Source organism: Panthera pardus, unplaced genomic scaffold, assembly GCF_024362965.1.
Source record: "Panthera pardus isolate Hobbes unplaced genomic scaffold, ASM2436296v1 HiC_scaffold_24, whole genome shotgun sequence".
Taxonomy (NCBI): domain Eukaryota; kingdom Metazoa; phylum Chordata; class Mammalia; order Carnivora; family Felidae; genus Panthera; species Panthera pardus.
Genome location: NW_026526810.1, coordinates 124,763,882 through 124,784,969, shown reverse-complemented (window position 1 = coordinate 124,784,969; position 21,088 = coordinate 124,763,882). Strand labels below are relative to the sequence as shown.

The following is a 21,088-nucleotide window of genomic DNA, read 5'->3' as shown; positions in this document are numbered from 1 at the left end:
TCCTCATGGAGACACCTACTGAGGGATTCTACAATTTCCTCTTAAGTCATGCACTCGCTCCATGGAGGAAGTTCACGCTTTTCCATCTCCTAGATCACAGGGGGAGGATATAAGATCACAGGAGGAGAGCCACTTGGCAGTAGGGATCCAAGGCCGTACAATGTGAGTACTCTGACCCCGCGATTACACTTTTGGGAATTCGCCATAGGGACGTAGAGCCACACGCACCACGTATGAAAGAGGCTACGCATCTGATATGGGGCACAGTAGCAGAACACTGGAGGTGACGTGCGTTTCCAACAGAATGAGAGTGGCTGAGCCATTGGTTCTCCTACATAAGGCGGTGCAGGCATCCACTCTTTCCGCATTTAAAAAAAAAATTTTGGGGGCGCCCGGGTGGCTCAGTCGGTTAAGCGTCTGACCGGCTCAGGTCATGATCTCGCGGTTCGTGAGTTCAAGCCCCGCGTTGGGCTCTGGGCTGACAGCTCAGAACCTGGAGCCTGTTTCAGATTCTGTGTCTCCCTCTCTCTCTCTCTCTGACCCTCCCCTGTTCATGCTCTGTCTCTCTCTGTCTCAAAAATAAATAAACGTTAAAAAAAAATTTTGAAAAAAAAAATTTTTGTTTTTAATCTTTATTTATTTTTGAGAGAGAGACAGCGTGTGAGCAGGGGAGGGGCAGAGACAGAGGGAGACACAGAATCCGAAGCAGGCTCCAGGCTCCGAGCTGTCAGCATAGAGCCCGACGCGGGGCTCGAACCCACAGACCGCGAGATCATGACCTGAGCCGAAGTCGGACGCTCAACCGACTGAGCCACCCAGGCACCCCTTTCCGCATTGTTTATTAAGCACCTACTATGTGCCAGGCACACAGAAGGGGCAACGTCGAGGCTAATGTGGTTTCAGCCCACCCGACGCTCAAAGTTTTATCGTAGAAACAGATTTCATACCCTGTGAAGGGGTAAAAGGAAAAAAATGCGGGGCACCAAGTGTATTTACAGTGTGATCTCACTTTTGTTGTATGAATAGAAAAACCTGGAAGACAGTCTGAATTAACAGAGGTGTAGAAAGAAGCTTTGGGCCATGGGGTTATATCCATGCATATCTCCCCCCCCCCCCCTTTTAATTTCTAGTTTCCAAGTTTTCCACAGTGACAATTATGATTTAATTTTTTTTTTTTTTTAAATGTGACTTTGAGGATGGAGAAAAAGAAGTGAGCAGACTGGCTTCTGGCTCTTGAGTGAGTCGGAGAAAAGTCCTGAACAGCTTGGGGGGAGGGGCCGCTGAGGTCTCCCACTCAAGGTTGCAGATCCCAGGCTCTTGTCTCTTCTGAGGACACTGGGGGCTTGTGCCGCTGCGTGGGCTGGCTGGGAACTTTCGCAGAAGGCAGCACTGTAGCCAGGCTGCTGACGCCCCGGTCCCTGGGCACTTTCAGTCTCCAGGGCTCTGGTCCTCTAGGAATCTGGTGATGTACTCCAAGGGGGAAAAGAGTCTGTGTATTAGGCATATGGTAATCAAATTAAGGAAGTGCCTGTCACCTAGCAAATAAAAAAAAGCTGCGATTGAGTTGGATTATCTCAGCCACATGTCACTGCACCCCAAAAAGCAAAGGACGGCAGCCTGACTTATCCGGTCCCAGTCACGGTGTTCAAAGCATTTTGCGGGAGTTTTCCTAGTTGAGGCTCCCGAGGTGGGTACTCATCACCCCCATTTCTTTCCCTTTTAATTAGTTAATTAATTAATACTTGAGAGAGAGAAGTGAGGGAGAGAGGTGGAGAGAGAGAGAGAGAGAGAGAGAGAGAGAGAGAGAGAGAGAGAATCTTAAGCAGGCTGCATGCTCAGTGTGGAGCCCAATGCGGGGTCTCGATCCCATGACCCCAGGGTCATGACCTGAGCTGAAATCAAGAGTCAGACGCTTGACTGACTGGGCCACCCAGGCGCCCCCTCATCACCCCTGGTTTACAGGTGGGAACCTTCAGCTCAGAAAGCAGGTAACCTGAGCAGGTCTCCCGGGTAGAAAAGACTGGCGGGTAGAAAGCCCGCCCCCGTCTGCTGTGAAGCAGCATCTCCAACCTCTGCTCCGTTCTGTCTCCCACTCCAGCTGTACCGTCACCGTGCATACAGATGTCTGAGGCCCGGGCAGTGTGTGAGGGGACAGCAGCCCATCCAGTGGCAGAATGCTGGCAAGTGTGAGGACCGCAGACGCTTAGAATGGGCACAGTTATTTCTAATGAAACCAGATGCAGGGAAGACTACCCTTAGCTGCCTTTCCTGGGGGTTATAAGTGAGGAAATTGGGGTTTCTCTCTCTCTCTTTCTCTCTCTTTCTCTCTCTCTCACATACACACACACGAGAGAGAGAAAATATAACCCTCCTTATGTTAACTATAAAAATCTTTCCCTCTGCTTGGGATTTGAAATTAAAGGCCAACTACTATACCTGATTACATACATCTCACAAAAGGCTGATAACTTATACCGAGACCTGACCTTTGTGGTTGAACTGTTTTTCTTGAAATGTTTTCCTCGCTCGTTCCAGCTTTGCTTACTTAGTAGGTATGAAAAACAATGATGAGACATATAGGAGATACCAGGGACACATAGATTGGAAACGGTAAGTTAAAACGAAGAGTTGTTTCTTTTCCCCATCAAAACAATGTTGCCATCAATATGATACATACTGTTTCCTGTGTTTCAATTTCAGTTCCTCTGTAGTTCAGATTCTTCTGATTCATTTTATATATCATGGTCAGATTAATGTTTCTAAAATACCACATTCATGATATCATCTCCTATTTTCCCTAGAACATTCAGTGGTTCCCACTTGTCTAGGATAAAATACAAACTTGTGGGTTTTGAACTCGGGTTCTTTTTTTTTTAAGTTTATTTATTAATTTTGAGGGAGAGAGAGAGAGAGAGAGAGAGAGAGAGAGAGAGAGAGATAGCTCTCAGGTTCCTTCTTAATCTGTCTTCAACTTTACCTTTCCAGCCATCTTCCCAGTAATTCCCATGAACCATCCTCTTGCCCAGACGAACCAGTCTCTCCCATGGTCCTCTGAACATACCCAGTATTTATTTGCTTTGCTGCTCAGGGAAGGAAAGAACAAAGGAAGTTCTCCCTTCCCTTTTCCTTTTTCTGAAGTCCTACCCTATCTCTCAGGCACTATGCACATCTTGCCGTTTTCAAAAAAAAATGAGTAGGGGCACCTGGGTGACTCAGTCGATTAAGCATCTGACTCGATTTCGGCTCAGGTCACCATCTCACGGTTCATGAGTTTGAGCCCCGCGTCGGGCTCTGCACTGACAGTGTGGAGCCCGCTTCGGATCCACTGTCCTCCCCCCCCCCCCCCCCCCCCCGCCCCTCCCTGGCTCACAGTATCTCAAATAAATAAACTTAAAGAAAAAAAAAAAAGATTAAAAACTGAGATAAACATTCCTTGAGTCTCCCAGCCTGGGGCGACCCGAATCACCCTTATCACAAACTGTCTGGGGTTGGAGTCACCCTGCGGGGCTGGACCAGCTCAGTGCCTCAGGTCACCGCGCTCCGTAAGCACCCAATCAAAACAACATGTCCTGTGCTGCTGGCTAACTGGGAGCACCTCCTGTCCCAGCTGCAAAATACTGCAATACCCAGAGAGGACCTCTTACCCTTCAGATCACAAATAGTAATTCTTGTCCTGTGTTCAAGATGCATATGTTGGGGGCATTTGCTTATTATTTGTCATGCATTTGCCACCCATGACTAATCCTATTCTATGAATGAAATGGAAGGCGGGGGGGCGGGGGGGGGGGGAATATTTGCATGACCTCACAAAGCCAAGTCTGTTGGTGGAGCCTGTACTTGAACCCACATTTCCTTCTGCTAATTGAGCAGGCCGCTGTTCCTTCTAAACCATGACTCATAGGCCGTCAGGAACTTCTGTAAATATTCTGATGGCTTTTGTCATCCCCTCTTTTTTTTTTTTTCTCCAAAGGGCCAGATAGTAAACATTTTAGGCTGTGCAGGCCGTGTGGTTTTCTGTTGCAACTGTTCAACTCTGCCCCTGTAGTGGGAGAGCAGCCGTAGGCAGTGCGTAACCTAACGGGTGTGGCTGTGTTCCAAAAAAATTTTAGTTGCAAAAAGAGACCGTGGAGTGGATTTGGTCTGCAGGCTGTAGTTGGCCGACCCCCTGCTATAGAAGGTTCGCTATAGAAGGTTCCCCTCTCTGGGTTCCTCACGTTGGGCTGAAAAGTCAAGTTTAGGATCCTGGGCAGGCCCCGCCATCGTGTATAGGCCAATGTGCGGATTATGTCCTCGGCTGGGAAGGCTGGCTGGTTAGGATAAGTTGGGAAGTTGTGGATGTTCAAGCAATAGACCGTTGCCTCATGAGCGGTAGACGGGGGATCATTCCATGAACGTGGGGGTTGATCTAAGGGGAGCATACTGGGGAGACTCAGCATTTGGGGCACTTAGCCCCCTGAACTAACCAGCCTGGGGGTGTTCTCCCCTGTAGAGTTGCATCATCTCCCCACACAACCAGAATGTTCCATTATGCCCAAAGTTTACACCGATAATCCACAGGCTGTCCCATTTCTCACATCTGGGACCCCAAGTGATGTCTTAATTATGACAGATGTATTACAATGAGTTCCCTGGTCGCCTCAGGAAAGACAGGTTTAAAAACTAACCGTTCAAGTGTTCAGTTCACCTCCATGGCTCCCTCCTAAGGGCACCCACATACTCAAGGGCAGTGCCCTACAAACAGTGCTGGAATTTGAGGGCTTTATCATTAAGGTCGGCAAGCTTGTTCTAGTTCTGATGTTCTGAGGGGGAGAACTATCGACCCCCCCCTTTTTAAAAATAGAACCAGCTCGAGATCTGGGACTAAGAACACAAAAGTTTTTCCACGGTCTTCAAGGAGCTGTGGCAACTATCAGGAACTCCTAATAAATTCCAGGAAACAATTTCAATGGTTTCTTTCTTTTTTTTTAGTAAAAATTTTTTTAGATGTTTATTTATTTTTGAGAGAGAGAGGGAGAGAAAGAGAGAGGCAGAGTGTGAGTGGGGGAGGGACAGAGAGAGAGAGGGAGACCCAGAATCAGAAGCAGGCTCCAGGCTCTGAGCTGTCAGCACAGAGCCTGACGTGAGGCTCCAACCCACCAACCGAGCTTAACCAACTGAGACACCCAGGCACCCCTCAATGGTTTCTTTTTTAAAAATTTTCCAAATTGTGGGCACCTGGGTGGCTCAGTCGGTTGAGCGTCCGACTGTAGCTCAGGTCACGATCTCACACTCCATGAGTTCAAGCCCCGCACTGGGCTCCGTGCTGACAGCTCGGAGCCTGGAGCCTGCTTCGGATTCTGTGTCTCCCTCTCTCTCTGCCCCTCCCCTGCTCATGCTCTGTCTCTGTGTCAAAAATAAATAAAAACACTAACAAATAAATTTTCTAAATTGAACTATAGTTGACACATAATGTTACCTTCGTTTCAAGCATACAACATAGTGATTCCACACCTGGGTACATTTTGCTGTGTTCACTGCAAGTGTGGAAACATTTCAGTGGCTTCCTGAGAGCTTAAACTGCAGAGAAAGAAGTGGAGGAAAGGTTTAAAATTTATGCTCAGGAGAAAGCAGGCTGGTCTCAGGCAGTTAATGTAAATAATGAGCAAATAATTCTTTAAGTTGGCTCTTAACTCTTGTTCTAATTCTCTTTCTTTTCTACATAATAGTAGTAAACAGTTGCATGGAATTCAGCCTGAGCTATGCATACCTGTGGGTATTTCCATATGTCAGTTTATTTAACCCTCCTCCCTGCCCACCCTCCGAGGCTGGCCCTATTACATCTCCATTTTGCAGGTGAGGACAGTAAGGCACTAAGAGGTGAAATGACTTGCCTAAGTCCTCATGGCTTGGCAAAGGCTGCAAATGGCCTGTGTGCTCACCCACCCTGCCGTCTGGCTCTCGTCTTTTATTTATTTACTTAGTTGGTTAGTTTTTATTTTACTTCCAGTTAGTTAACGTAAAAATCTGGAACGCTTCACAAATTTGTGTGTCAGCCTTGCACAAGGACCTTGCTAATCATCTCTGTATTGTCCCAATTTTATATGTAGGCTGCCAAAGGGAGCACTGCCTCTCATCTTTTAAATGGATGTTATGGCAGTCAGAGAAGTTCAAGTGTGTCCCTTCTGATGGATGCATCCCTTCCCAGGGCAGACCGAGCAGTCCCTCATTCCATCCCTCCCTCGACCAAGATTTCCAACACTTGCCATCTGCTGGGCGTGGACTCTGCCTGTGTATCTTGCTCAGAAGGTAGCCGTGTCCCCGGGGGTCATTCTGGCTGACAGCACTATTGGGTGAGGTGAAGGCGAGCCCCTGTGTCATGTCACCTCCATGAACTGCCCTTAGCCCGGAGGAGCACACGTGGTTCCCAAGGTGCACCTGTTAACTGAGCTCACGGGACAGGTATAGCAAATCAGAAGGCTCGTGTATTTTAATTTGCAGTGAGAAATATTACTGCCTGGAAGGGGTTTGATGAGCTTGGGATTTTGGAAGGGAAGGCTGGACGACGTGAATGTTGAGCGCCATTGGAAACATCAGCTGGTCACAGTCCCCTGGGTAACTAGCCTCCATTGTTGCTGAGACACCAACCTCGGGATGGGGGGCTAACGCTGCCCCTCCCCACCTCCGTGTGCAGGGTGGGTCTTGGGAGAGGCCTCGCCTGTGAGGAAGGTGGAGGGGCCTCCAGTGCTCTGCCCGCCTCTGCCCCTCCCTCCCTCTCAGGACACTTTAGTTCTCTAGATTTGTTAGCACAGCCCATCTGTGATTGGGAAGTGGGCATCTCTCTCTCTCTCTCTGGGACTTTGCATATATAGACCCTCAAGCTGGTGGGGGGAGTAGAGTGGTGACCCTGGGGGGGGGGGCACATAATGACCAGTAACACTATTTTAATGGGAAAATCCAAGATCTTGGCTTCTGCTGCTTCCCTGGGTTCCTCACTGCTCCAAGAGGGTAAAGTGCACACTGCCCTGCGGCTACATCTTTTTTGAAAAGGTAATCGCTACAGGGCACCTGCGTGGCTCAGCGCGTTCAGCCTCGGACTCTTGATGTCGGCTCAGGTCATGATCTCATGGTTCCTGGGATTGCATCCTGAACCATCGGGGCTCCACACTGCTAGCACAAAGCCTGCCTGGGATTCTCTCTCTCTGTCTCGCTCTGCCCCTCCCCTGCTTATGCTCTCTCTCTCTCAAAATAAATAAATTAATGAATGAATGAAAACAAATAAAGTAATCTCTATGCCCAATGTGGGGCTTGAACACACGACCCCAAGATCAAGAGTCACATGCTCCACCGACTGAGCCAGCCAGGGGCTCTCAGTTTCGTCTTTTTTTCTTTCTCTCTCTCTCTCTTTTTTTTTTTTTTAACATAAAATGGTACCAAAACCCAGCAGGTCCTGTCCTGAGCACAGAGAGGACTGATGTGGAGGGTTCAGGGCCTCACAGGGGGCACCAGGTCCTTCAGACCCAAAACTGAGTCAGCAGGGAAGTTCATCAGACCCTGAGCATCATGCAGATGATGCAGTTGTTCTGAACGGAGAGGGAAGAGGGGGCCGGTGGGTGGGGTGGGACCTTGAGGAGGAGCCAGGTTGGGGAGGAAGGGGAGCTGAGACCACAGCTATACTTCCACCCTCAGTTCAGGGCTCCCTTTCCTGCCGTCAGACCAGCGCTCCGTCCTCTCTCCTTGGGTCCCTTCCTAAAGCAGTCAGCCTCCCGCCCTCACCGAGGCTCGGACACGTGGACCCACTGTCCCCGTACCTGCCTGGCTGCAGCCTCATCAGCATCACCTGAACCATAGACAGACACCTTCAAAGGACACGGCTGGTCACTGACCAAGAGGTTGTGGCCCCAAGGTGACCCACCGCGGAGCCCCGCTCCTGCCCCATCGCTCCTGCCCCATCGACAAGGATTAAACCCTCAGCTCTGCAGGGAACCAAAACAGGGCTCTGTCTGCCCCGCTGGGTGTGGCATAGCCCCTTCTTCCCAAGCCGCACTGGAGAGCTCCTGCAGCCAGAGGCCAGGAAGGCACACCCATGTCACAGAAGGGTGGCCCTTTCTTGTCTCAGCGGGAGTGGGCAGGCCAAGAAGGAGCAGAACCATCAGGGACAGGATGGCACCTGCCTAGGGGCCCTTTGGATCAGACTGCCGGGTTAAGTGTGCCACTTTTCTGCCGGTGACCTCTGGTAGTCATTTTCACCTGCTTGAGGCCCCGATCCCTCACCTGTAAAATGGGGGCAACAGCACCTGCCTCAAAGAGCCACTAGCTGCCGGGTGAGGGTCTGCGAAAAGCTGTGACCGGCTCCCAGTAGGCATGTGTGTGGGGCAGATGCAGGTTCTGTGTGGCCTGCCATCTCTTCAACTTGGGAGCCCTCTTTGAGACAAAAATGTAAAGTTACAAATACAAAACCAGGTTTAAGAATGAGCACGTATTTCAAATGATGAAAGAAAACATTAAAAAAGTATGTGTTTAAAAAGCTGACATCCCAGGGGCACGTGCCTGGCTCAGTTGGTAGAGCGTGTGACTCTTGATCTCGGGGTTGTAAGTCCGAGCCCCACGTTGGGTGTAGAGGTTACTTAAAAAAACTAAAATCTTAAAGAAAACACCCAACACTGACGTCCCGAACATCACAAATCCAAAAAATAGCACAGTATTGTTAGTAATCAGCTGTCTCGTGTTGGTTTGCGTACAAATGTACAAAAAAATGACTTCTTTTGTACATTTTTTGGGGCTGTGGACTCCTTGATCACTTCCTCAGAGGGCGGTGATTTTGGAATGCCATTTTCCCTCAAGAGAATAGCAAGGTAGTACACGCACTTCTCTAGCATGGTTGGTTGGGACCTGTTTTCTATTCTTGATGGATTAGGAAAAAAAGCTTGTTTGCTTCGCAAGTGGTTATTGGTAATGCCATGTAGGGTTTTAGGATTGCAGTCAAATGTGGGGGAACCTCTCTCAGGTTTCTTTCATACCGGAGCCATAAGGTTTCAGGACATTTAAGTGTTTTTGTGCAGTGATTAAGCTTAAATAAAGAAGGTGCTCATTCACCGTTTTCTGGGGTCCCTCCGGCCGTGGAAGGGGCTGTGTGAGCGAGGGGTGCTAATGCTTTAAGCCTCAGTGCCTGTGGATAAATCCTTCTCCTCAAAACATGTCAGTCAGAGCCCATTGGATTATTATATTTGACGTTCATCTTTTCAATTTTTTAGTTTTAGGATTTCTAAAGAACGTGTTCTCATTGACAAGAAATACAATCTTACACGAGTTCAGTGTGTGCAACGGTCTCTCCTTCAGTATCATTTGCTAACTGTCTACTCTGATCAGCCTCTCTCCTGTTGATTGTTGGGGGCATTTGATGACACAAAGCAGATAGGACGCAGCTCAGTATCTTCATCTAGTAGCTGCTCAATAAACGTAGCCGTCGAGACTGGCATCGCCCCTCCATTGGCTCTGATTTGGAGCCGGACACTCGGAGATCGAAAATTGGGACATTGTCCCCCGGGAGTTGGGAATGGGCCCAGCTTTGGGTCCAGGTCCGAGACCTAAGTGGGAGTCAGGTTTTGTCTCAAGTTATAACTAGAACTGCCCTCCCTCATTAGCAACGAATTCTCTACAGTTTTCTCTGTTCGTGACTTCTTCATTCAGCAGTAATATTCTGTTAATACGGCCACAGTTACCCATTAAACCATACTTTTTAAAGAGCTCAGTGATAATGTTTAATTTCCTACGTTTCCCCCAAATCTTTTGATCCTTATCAGGTCCAGCCACAAAAATTTGTCAAAATACGGTTTTATCTGTTTGGAACGTTAAAGGCTCTCCTGTAGGGGAGCTGTCTGCGCACAGGGAAATCTGAGTTGCTTCTAACTCTGCGCGGGTATCTGCTGGGGCTGCAAATGACAGAAGGGCCACTTCCAGTGTCGGAACGACAGAGTGTTGGCCTGTGCACTGGGTCCGAGCGGGGCCTTCCCGTTCTCTAATGCCCACCCATCACCTCTGGAGCCGACAGTGGGGTCAGGCCACACACACCACAGGACTGAAAGCTTGGGACCCTGTTGAACACTGGCATGGAAACTACCAGTGTGCATTCTGACATGTGGCCCTAAGTCACTTCACTTCTTTGGGCTTCGTTTGCCTCCTTCAACGAGGGGCTCATCCGACACTGTTGGTAAAGTCCTTCCCAAGGGTAACCTTTAAGATTTTATTTCCTCTTTACATTAATTGGTTTTTGTAATGAATAAACAAATCTTTTTCTGGCCAGTGCTGTCAGGCCAAGAATGCAATTACTAAATAAATAGTTCTGTTGAGATTAAATGATAATTCGGGGCAGTCAGCCTTAGTGACTTTCTTCCTACTCATGAGTTGTCGATTTTGATCTAGAAAATGAGCCATGGAGGACGGGAGGGAGGAGCCCTAGAAAATGGCCGAAAAAACCGGCCCTGACTTGGTAAGCGTAGCTTTTGCGCAGAAAACCCAACTTGGTTGTTCATTCACAGGAGATCCGGGGAGGTCTGTGCGGGGCCTCTTTTTCTTACCATAATCACTGGTAATGGTTTGCTCTGATGCTGGTATCACAAGGAAGCTGAGAGAGATTGAATTTGGATCCAGAGGGAGCTGGTGTTGGCAGAAGCCAGGGAGACTCCCAATGGCAGTGGGATCAGATCCCTGTGCATAGCCGAGGGTTTCTCGGGATTGCAACCACAGACCTCAGCTTTCTGCTTCATCCACTTTTTACAGAGCCTTTGGCTAGTCTTGAGACAAGTTTCCAGTCGTGGCACTGGGAAAGCTTGCAAGGAAGCATACGGGGCCGGTTTATGACGGATGAACTCCTCGGCCTTGGTACCCAGATCTCTGTGGGAATGCCATGGATGTGAAGATCTCCGGCTTGGGTGCCGGAGAGGCGGTCTGGCCCCCATCTCCAGTGCGTGGGGCTTTCTGAAGATTCTGGAGCACCTGTGGGGGGCACAGGGGCTGCCTCGATTGGGGGTGGGTTACCCTTCTGTCCAGGATCCATGGGGAAAAGTTAATCTGATGAGTAGTGCAGTCAGTGTATGTTCATTGTGGCTTGCTGATTCTCGAATGTGTTTATAGAGTTGCCTGAGGTTGATCTGTGCCTTGATCTAATCCTCTGTAACTGAGATTTTGGAAGACAGTTCTGGTGGGCTGGGCAGTGGTGTTTCTAAACCGGCAGGCAGTAACTACCTCACTTAGTGGGCAAAGTGCAACAGAGAGAGTTCAGAAATGGTTTCTAGTGAAATGGTGCTCTGGCAGCATTGGCTTGAGGTGACACTGTCAGATCTTGACCTTGATGGCTGTGGGCTATTGAGACAAGGTTCATTTGTTGGATTGGGGGAGGGGGAGGGAGTGGCCTGGAGAGAGAGAGAGTAGATTGGTCTATGAGTTGCATAACGGGCACCTTCAGAGTGCTTGTGCCTTCTGAGGGTCCGTCCAAGTGGGACATGGGGATAGACTTGGAGTTTCAGGCCTGGCCCCTGGAGTTGTCACCGTCACGAGTTATTGGTTGCTGTTGTTTTCGCAACCGTTGTGCTTCACGATTCATGTGGGAGCACAGTGCTGGTGTATGACCATCGCCCTGGGTCTTTTGTAGATATGTTTGTCTGTTCAGTGAGTGGTGGCCATGTTCTCTGGGAGCATCAGGAGCTGGGCCTGGGAAGACAAGAAGGAGTGTCGTGGTCCGTGGCCCATTTGAAAAATGCTGCGTGAAAAACCCAAATCAAACGATCCCCCAAATTCTCCGACAAAGCAGCCCAGGGTATAGACCGTGCGGATAACGCTGCATTTCTGCGATCTTGGGAATTAGGTATCGGTGGCGTAAACAGGTTAGAGAATGCAGCGGCTATGAGGGTGGGCTCTGTGGGCCCGAAACTCATGGGGTCATACCTTTTCGGTCCCGCTCTACAAGCATCGCCGGCAAATGGCCTTCATTTCTGTAAGCTCAGCAACCTCATCTGTAAGAGGGTGACGGTACCTGTCTCATAAAGGTGGCGGAAGGAAGAAAGAAATCACGCAGGCAAAGCTCCTGGAGAGTCGGAAGCGCCTGGGAGCGTGGTGTTGTTATGCACGTCTTATAATTCCTTGGATTGCACCAGCTGGGTACTTGGTGTTCATTGTTTTGGCTGTTGTTGTGCAGGAGCCTTGAAGATCCCCAGGCAGAGTTCCCATTACCTTCGGTCCTCCCCAGGAAGCTAGAGGAGGGCCATGGTGCTAAGAGCATGGCGGACCAGCCGGGTTTCCCACCAACCAAGGGAGAGGCGATCTCTGTCTGTCCGACACGTTACCAGGGAAGGACCCACGTGTGGCTGGATTTGAAAGCAGTATTTTGCCCACACCTTTCTACAGAGAGATGACAGGAATTGAGTTAGTGGAGGGCTGGAGGGCAGCCGAGTGTTCAATGGAATGCCACGTCGGGCTTTTCCATTTCTTTGGTTGGAATTGGGTTTTTACACATTGTTTGATTAAAAAAAAAACCCAACCAACAAACAGAAAACAAAAACCAAAACAAAACTGCAAGAACTCTTGCACAGAGGACCAAAAGAATGGCTTCTAAGCAAAAACATGCCGAACACGTGAAGACCAACCAGATTGCGTCGGTAGGTGGCAAAGTACTTTGCTATAAATATTACAAGACTCCTTTCTCTACTTACAAGAAAAATCGCGTTGCATTTCAGACAACAGAAATGGCCGGACCAGCCTTTAGTTCTTGTGCAAGAAACTGAAAACAATGTGAAAGATTTTCCTTAAATGGACGCGGAGCTCGGCTTGGTCTGGGGTTGAAGTCAAAGGCCCCGGTCTCCCTTTGCCTTATATGCGTTATTTCTCATACGTTATGCAAGATTCCCCAGGCCCCAAACCATTCACTTTTTCCTGTAATCTCGAGGTGTGCCCAGGGTACATCTCAGCCTCCGACCTTTCTGCTTTCACTTTTGGTTAGTCAGAACCTCCATCTGGCGGGATTTGAATATGAGTGTTTTCTGTGGCTTTTCTGTGGCTCCTTTTCAAAGCATTCAAAGCAGTTTAAAAATACAGAATGTTCAGCGATCTGACCAAGAGCTAATGTAAGTACTTATTTGGGGACTATTTTTAAAAAGTTGACTAGGGCAGGTTTGAACCTCTTAACTCTGCGTCTTGGAAATAGACCCTAAGATTAAAAAAAAAAGGTTCAAGAAACATGTGACGACGTCTCCACAGTCATAATGCTTTCCGTAGTGGTAGTAGTAGCAAATATAGCACAGTCTAGAAAAACAGAAGAGCTAAAATTCTGTATTTAATATTAAACAGGAAGCTCAACAGAGGAGTCTGCAGCAACATGGTGGGTTTTCAAACAAACCTGTTGCCGAGTTTCTCTGTAACGAGAAGTCTCAATGAGAACTCTTACTCTGTGAAAATGGTGGGTTTTCACGGAAATCTCCACCCAAACGTGACCACTGGAAGCAGGTTCTGTGCTGTAAGGTTTTGAAGCAACCCCCCTTCCACCAGAGCCAAAGGGAAGTTTGGAAGCACACTGAAAAGCTCTCCAGGAGTGGGAGATACTCTGCACTTTTGTCTCGCCTTTGTGCAGAGCCGTGCAGAGCCGTCACTCACCCAACATGTGCATGTGAATATTCTTTCTGAAGACCTGGGCTTCATTTTAAGGTCAGCCCTCAATTTCTAGAGAATATAATTTGCTGCTATTTTTAGAGCATCATGATTGCTCGTAATAACTAATGGAAAGAAAAAACTCAACAGAAATAAATGTGTAACAGCTGTGTCTGCTTAAACTTGATTAAAGGCAGTAAAAAAAAAAAAAAGTAAACAGAAGAATGAACGTGATAATGGACGAAGGAGAGCCCAGTATCCCTCTCATTGTGAAAAGTTTCACAGACGTAACTTGCTCTCCTCTGGAGGCTGGCGATGTCTGTGTTTAAAGTTTACTTTACTGTTTGTCTTGAGTGGGATCAGTGTTGTAGTGAATAATTTATAGCCAGCATGAATGAGCTCATTAGTCACCTTTTCAGACTTTAAATGCGTTTTGTGGTTGTCATTACTGGAGCCTTCTGTTCAGCCGCCGAGCAAAATGACAGTTTGGCAGTTGGCTGCCTCCATATCGGGCAGCCCGCTCCCCTTCAGGTCTGTGTTGCTTTTATATTTCACTGAAACCTTTCCTTTCTATCCCGGGGCTGGTCCAGGGACTCTCACATTTCAGATGCCTTTTGCACCCCAAGCTTAAATGAGAAGTTTTTCGTGGATTAAAACACCAAAAAAAAAAAAAAAATAAAAATCTTTCAGTTGCGTCTGCCACAGAGAATGAAGTGGATGGAGTGAGCTTTTTTTTTTTTTTTTTTTTCCAGCAACTGCTGTGTGTTATTCCCTTTGTGCTGGGTTTGATATTCAAGTTATTCAGACGCAGCAAGCTGGGGAGTCGCTGTGCCGGGCACTCACACGGCGGCAGGCTTTTCTGGCCAGGGGTCGTCTTCGGAGTTTGGAGGGGGAAGCGTGTTTCCGAGGAGGTTTGCATTTTTACAGACTGGAGCATCCATATGATGTGGGTGGGTGTGGACGAAGAAACGGACTCCAGAAGATCTGCCAGGCCAGATTTCCAGGGCCAAAGCAAACCACGTTTTTCCTACAAAGGGGTGGTTTGATGACCTTTCGGGCTCACGGCCATCTGGGGGTCCAGAGCCTGGGGAGTGGCCATGACTTCTTCCTCAACTCAGCGTCTTCCTAGTCCAGATCATTGAGAGAAAGCAAACTGTTGCAGCTGCCTGCCCCCCATGCCTTTGGAGACTTGCCTGGGAGGCCGGTATGTGAGGAAGAGCCCGGGCATGCCAATAGCAGGTGGGATTTCTTAGGAACGGATGTCATGAGGTTCATCCCTCCCTTTGAACCTGGCCTGGGCAGCCTTCAGAGAGCCCTGACATCCACTCTCTGGGACTGGACGCCATCCGGAAGTCCGGGACACCGTGGCATGCCCACCTTGGTCCTCGGGTAGCCTCTGCTGGCACGCAAGGTGCATGGACGCTTGCCCGGGGAGATCTCAGCCAATGGCCTGGGCCTCTGTTCCAAGGTCCCTTTGACGTTTCCTATGAGCAACAGGCACTAATGGCTGCCATCACCAACGTGGGCAGCACCCCCTTCCGGGATCCATATTGTTAGACAGCTGGCCTAGCACTGTGTGAGGCATGTAGGAAAGATGTTCAGTATTCCTCTCTGGAAGAAATGCCAACTTAAAAAGGACGCCTGGTTGTTTGGGGGCCAAATCTTTGAAGCCAGTGACAGTCACGTGTCTTTGAGCTCAGAGGCATTGGGTGCTTTTGGTGCACCCACAGAGAGACAGCAGTCCATTTGGCCGCTTCCTTCCCAGCCCCCACCCCTTATGAGACCCGAGTGCTCACGTGTACTCATGCCTCACAATTTACGGGCACGGGTTGCTTGCACCTGAATCGAAATATTAAAGGCACATGAGAGGTTATTTTGGGAAGGAGTGGGGCTTCCAAAACAGAAAGTGTCGGTGAACTGCACTGTCCGATAGAGAATAGGTTTGGCAGTCGCAGTAAGTTGAAAGGTTGTTAACCCCACCCCAGAAGAATTTTGTACGGCAGGGAAATATATCGGTGATATCTTAATCCCCGCAACGTTTCCCAGAGACGTCATCAACTTTGTAGCTTTTGCTTTTGTTTGAAAGAGACGGTCTTAGAGAGAGGAATTAATTGTCTTCTTTCACATTCTTCTGACAAAGTAAAATGAGAGAAGTTATTTTTTGGCCTGGTTAAGCCTTTGGCAGGACGTAGAAACTGAAACCCAAGAGACTGTGGTACTCAGTGTGCTCAGTAAAGACAGGAAAACAATAAAAGCTCTTGAAAACTTTGGAGGAGGAAAAGGTTGATGATGCTACTTTTCTATTTTTTTTCTTTTCTTTTTTTAATTTCTACGTTTCTTTATTTTTGAGAGGCAGGGAGAGATAGAGCATGAGCGGGGGTGGGGGGGGGGGCAGAAAGAGAGGGAGACACGGAATCCGAAGCAGGCTCCAGGCTCGGAGCCGCCAGCCCAGAGCCCGACGTGGGGCTCGAACCCACGAACTGTGAGATCATGACGCTCAACCGACTGAGCCACCCAGGCGCCCCAATGAGGCCACTTTTCTTTGACTGATCTGTGTAGTTATTAGATACCAGCTTGAAAGAACAATAAAAAGAAGCATTTTTTTTTTTTCCTGTTAAGCGATCAATATTTTTGATTACCGCTATGCCACATGCTATGAGCAGAAGAGAGGTAGAAGACAGGGTCCTTGCCTCTCTGGGCACTTATAATTTGTTTGATGCTCAGCATCTAGTTGATTTATTTTTTATTACAAAGGTACACCATACAGTATTGATTATGACATAGAAGCTGCACTTTGGCTCTTTGTAAGTAGTGCCTTTTCATTCTATTTAAAAGCCCCTCTTCCCTTCCTTCTCCTTTATTTCCTGCTCACCATTTTTCCTCTCTTGAACCCCACCACTCTTATCCATCATGTCCTTGACCCTCAGGGGATTCTCCAAGAAAAATTCAAAGGCTGCGGATTGATCTGAAGCTTCCCTTGGCTCCTACCTGGAACCCAACTCCAAACCCTGGAGCCAGACTGTGTGGGTTCAAATCCCAGCCCACCACTTACCAGTTGTGTGGCCTTGGGCAGGTGGCCAAACCTCTCGGTGCCTCAGGTTCCTCGTTTATTTATAAGACGGGCATGATAGTTGTACCTACCTCACAGGGTTAATGTGAGGCCGAAATGAGTCAATATTTGCAAAGCCTTAAGAATACTGCCTGGCACCGAATACGTGCCATGTTAAGTGTTTGTTAAATATGGTTGGTCATTATTCATGTGTTCCATATTTGCAAATCCACATCCTTGCTAAAAATTATTTGTAACCCCCAAATTAAAAAATGCTCATGGTGCTTTTATGCTCACTTGTGGATGTTTTGGCAGAATGACCAAACATTTGAGTGGCCCAGTGGGCACTTTCCCAGCTTCTGACTTCTTGTTTGAGCTCTCATACCATAAACAAGTATCTGTTCTGTGGTCTATCTTGTGCTATGCTTTCTGTGCTTTTCCCCTGGTGATTTTTCTGTTTAAAATGGCACCTAATCGTAGGGCTGAAGTGTTTAGTGTTCCTGAGTGCATGAAGGCTGATTGCCTTGTGGAGAAAATACAGAAGCCTTGTTAGAGAATCTTTGTTCAGACATGAGTTAGAGCGCTGTTGGCCGTGAATTCCATGTTAATGAATCAACTATATATATTAAATAAGGTGTCTTTAAATGGAAACACAGCAAACTGTGGTTATAGACTCATCGGTTAACAAAAATGCAGTCACCCGCAGCTTGCAGGAACCTGACCGTGTGTTTCCCCTAGGAGCAATAGTTCAGTATTTGCTAATTCATTGTTTGTGGAGACTTTATAGAACACAACTTGCACGAATAACGACAATCAACTGTAGATAAATGGAGTTCAAGAGCACAGACTGGCAGCCTTTTCTAGGGCAAGCTTCTGACTGCCAGAGCCTCCCTTGGAAGGGCAGGAGAAGCAGAAGTAATTCTGGCCACGTGGAGTGCCTCAGCTGGACACAGATTTTTCTATCAGATCTGGAAAAAAAAAAAAAAGAGATATAACCACATCTGGTCTTTTATAAGCACAAATCGTTACAGAGGATCAATGGGAAAAGAGAGTCCATCTTCCCCCTCCCCCACAAACTCTTAACTCAAGAGTATTTTCCCTTATCTTTGGACCTTTGTAAGAGTTTGTAGAGAAAGTTGGATCCTGAAAACCTATACACTGAAAGCCTTCAAACCACCAGACAAAAGACACCACAACACAGGGTATAATGTGTGTTATACTTAGCAATTCTCTTTTTGCTCAGAGCCCCGGCCTTTTCAGAAAGGAATCGGTTTGTCCCTTGTGGTAGAAAAGATCACAAAATACCTTAACTTGGTGGAAAGCTTTGCCAACGTATTTATTTCCCCCCAAACTCTTACTTTATGAAATGTTTGCCGGTTGTTTCACACATATGGTGTATGAGAATGTGAAGATGGTCCTGAATCAGGAAGGCTTCACTCAAAATGACTGGAGAATGCAAATGGCGGGGACCAAAGTGGGTGTGGTGGCCAAGGTGGCCCACAGAATATAATAATACGCTTGTAGCCTCTTATTTTGGCAATTTCCGAGTTTTCATGATTTTAAGCCCTGTCCCAACAACCCCCCCCCTAAATACAATGTTGCGTATTCCAGGGCTTGTTTTCCGTAACTACTGACTGAGCGTCTCCTGTGTGTGTCAGGCCCTTGAGTCGCTGTGTGGCGTTTACTGGATCGCAGGGGTAGGCAGTCTGGTGGGCATGTTAACAGCCTTGCTATGGTATCTCCCTTGGCTAAATTCCTAGAGGTTGGAAATTCAGGGTCAATGGCTGGGCTCGTTTAAGTTGTAATTGAACAGTTGAGCCAAGTCACCATCTTTCGGACACCCACACCAACACTGGTATGATTATTCCTTCTCGGCCTGTGCCAATCTGATAGCTGAAATGAGATCTCACAATTGCTTTAATTTGCATTTGTTTTTTACTGAGGTGGAGCCTCTTTTCGTGGGTATATGATCATTTTTGTTTCTCTTTTGGTGGATTTGCCCCTTTCTCATTAGGGTGATGCTTTTTTTTTTTTTTTTTCTCATTGATTGTAGGGGCTATAAATTTAAAATATTAACCTCTTTATCTGTGTATGGCACATATTTCCTCATTTTTTAATCTATCTTTTAACTTGATTTATGACTCTGGCAGTGCACGCAAATTTTAAATTGGTATGCAGTCAAATATGTCAATATTTTCCTTTTGATTTATTTACTTAACAAAAAAAACAGTGCTAAGTGCCAGGGCACCATTATATGTGTTTTACAAGTATTAATTCATTTGATCTTTGTCAGAGCCCCGTGAAGTGGGTATTGCTGTTATTCTCCCTCCCTGCCCATTTTTTTTTAAGATGAAGAAACTAGGTGGGGAGAAAGAAGTTAAGTACTTTAACTAAGGTTAGCCAGCTGGTACGTGGTGAAGTGAGAATATGAACCCAGTCCCAGGTTTTTATGCTAGCCTTTAGGCTATACGACCTCCGGCCGTGGTGCTTTGCTCTGTGTGTGTGTGTGTGCGCGTGTGTGTGTGCACGTGCACGCACATGTGTGCGTGTATTTATGTGTGGTCACTTCATAAATCTCCCCGGGTCTCCTGGATCCTTGAGGGCAAGAGCTACACCTCTTACCTTTCCAGCTTCCTTCCCAGTCCCCTCCACACAGTCCTGGGCCTAGAGTAGATAGATGCTTCATACGTAGTTGTTGAGTGAATGAATGGACTAAATCTGGATTCTGGATCATTCGCTCACACATATGGCCCCATGGGTGTTCTAAGCCTCAGCTGACAGGTTCTGTGTTCCCATGTTGTCTCCAGCAGGTGACTTGATAAGCTTAGGTTTGGGGAGGGGCACGTGAGCTAATGAACTTCACTCTACCGGTTTGGCTGTACTTTCCCTTACCACGCATCCCTCCCTCCCTTCTCTCCTCAAATAAGCCTCCTGGCTCCGTTCCCTGCTGGAGAAATTCAAAGAAGCCTTTTCCCAGGCTACACCCTTCAGAACCTGTCATGTAAACACCAAGAATGCACAGGAGGAAAGCCCAAGAGAGGATGAAGAGCAGGTGGCAAGACCCTGGACCAATCCGTGAAACTCTTCAAGAGTGGGGGGCCTCCCAGCTCTCACGCTGGGTCTCTCTTCCTCCTGGGCCCAAGGGAAGGAAGCCAGCAGCCCTTTTACCATTACAAACAGCATTCTCATATATTATCTCAGAGAGACTTAGTCAACCCATGATTAAGGGGTTTCCTTTGACCATAATCTTCCCTTCTCTTCTCGTATTTGACAAATCCTCTTGGTTTTTCCCTTGAAGGCTTTCATACGTTCATTTTTTCCAGTCTCGCTGACTGTTCTCTAATTCGCAAAGCGGGGGTCCCTCAGCCTCCAGCAGCAGCACCCCTGGGAGCTTGTTAGAGATGTGAAGTCTCAGGCCACAGCAGAGACCTGCTGAATCACAAACTCCAGGGGTGGGGGCCAGCAAGCTGCGTTTTAATAAGTCGTATGGGTAATTTTGGTGCGGACTGAAGGTTGAGGACCACTGCTCTAATGGGATCCTCCCCCCCTTACAGAACATTGTATACGTAATGGGTGTTCATTGTAGAAGACATGGCATATAATAGACACGTTTGAAAGAAGCAGGCCAGAAAAATTACCCCATAACTCTCCTACTCAGAGGGGATCCCTACTTTAATATTTTATAATTTCTGAAAACATAGTAAAAAAAAAAAAACCCTTTATTCCCTTTTGTATGGATTCTGGCATTGCTTTCTCAGTACTTTTGTCTGCTTTGGGTCTCTTACTTTTTTCCTTCCCTCTCCCAAAACTCACCTTGAATCCACAATTCCATTCTTCTTCTCCTCTTCCCCCTTCTTTTTAAATTGAGATATATTTGACATACAACATTGTGTGTAAATTTAAGGTGTCTGACATATAGATTTGATACATTTATATTACAGTATGATTGCCACTGTGGCATTAGCTAATACCTTTGTGGTGTCACATTGTTATCATTTGTTTTAGTGTTGAGAACAATTAAAATCTAGTCTGTTAATGTTTATAATACAGGTTTCTTGTCGATAATTACTGTGCTGTATTAGGTCTCCAGGACTTATTTATCTACTAGCTTCAAGCCATTCATCTTTTTAAGCATATTTCTGATAGCATAACTTCTGCACTCAAAAATATTCGAGGGTGGTTCGGTCGGCTAAGTGTCCGACTTCGGCTCAGGTCGTAATCTCACGGTTCGTGAGTTGGAGCCCCGCGTCGGGCTCTGTGCTGACAGCTCAGAGCCTGGAGCCTGCTTCGGGTTCTGTGTCTCCCTCTCTCTCTGCCCCTCCCTTGCTCACACTCTGTCTCTCTCTCAAAAATGAATAAACATTAAAAAAAATATATTCAATGAGTTTGTCTTGCCCTTTGAATTAGTGCTTAGAAACTGCTCAT

The 21,088-nt window shown here is 47.4% G+C and overlaps 1 protein-coding gene and 1 non-coding gene across 7 annotated transcripts in view; one reads left to right on the top strand and one right to left on the bottom strand.

The window, feature by feature from the left end:
* The window catches only part of FOXN3 (forkhead box N3), a 399,107-nt gene that overhangs the window by 147,118 nt on the left and 230,901 nt on the right, over positions 1-21,088 (top strand). Inside the window, exon 1 of one of the 6 annotated variants that reach the window (XM_019461995.2) lies at positions 13,001-13,094. The exons of the other annotated variants lie outside the window; for them this stretch is intronic. The gene's annotated coding sequence lies outside the window, so the exon portion shown is untranslated. Of the gene's footprint in view, positions 1-13,000; positions 13,095-21,088 lie in introns of those variants that run through there. 6 annotated transcript variants of the gene reach the window in all.
* On the bottom strand, positions 5,998-6,101 carry LOC128773147 (U6 spliceosomal RNA). The gene has a single exon (XR_008417429.1). It is a non-coding gene; the product is annotated as a U6 spliceosomal RNA (small nuclear RNA).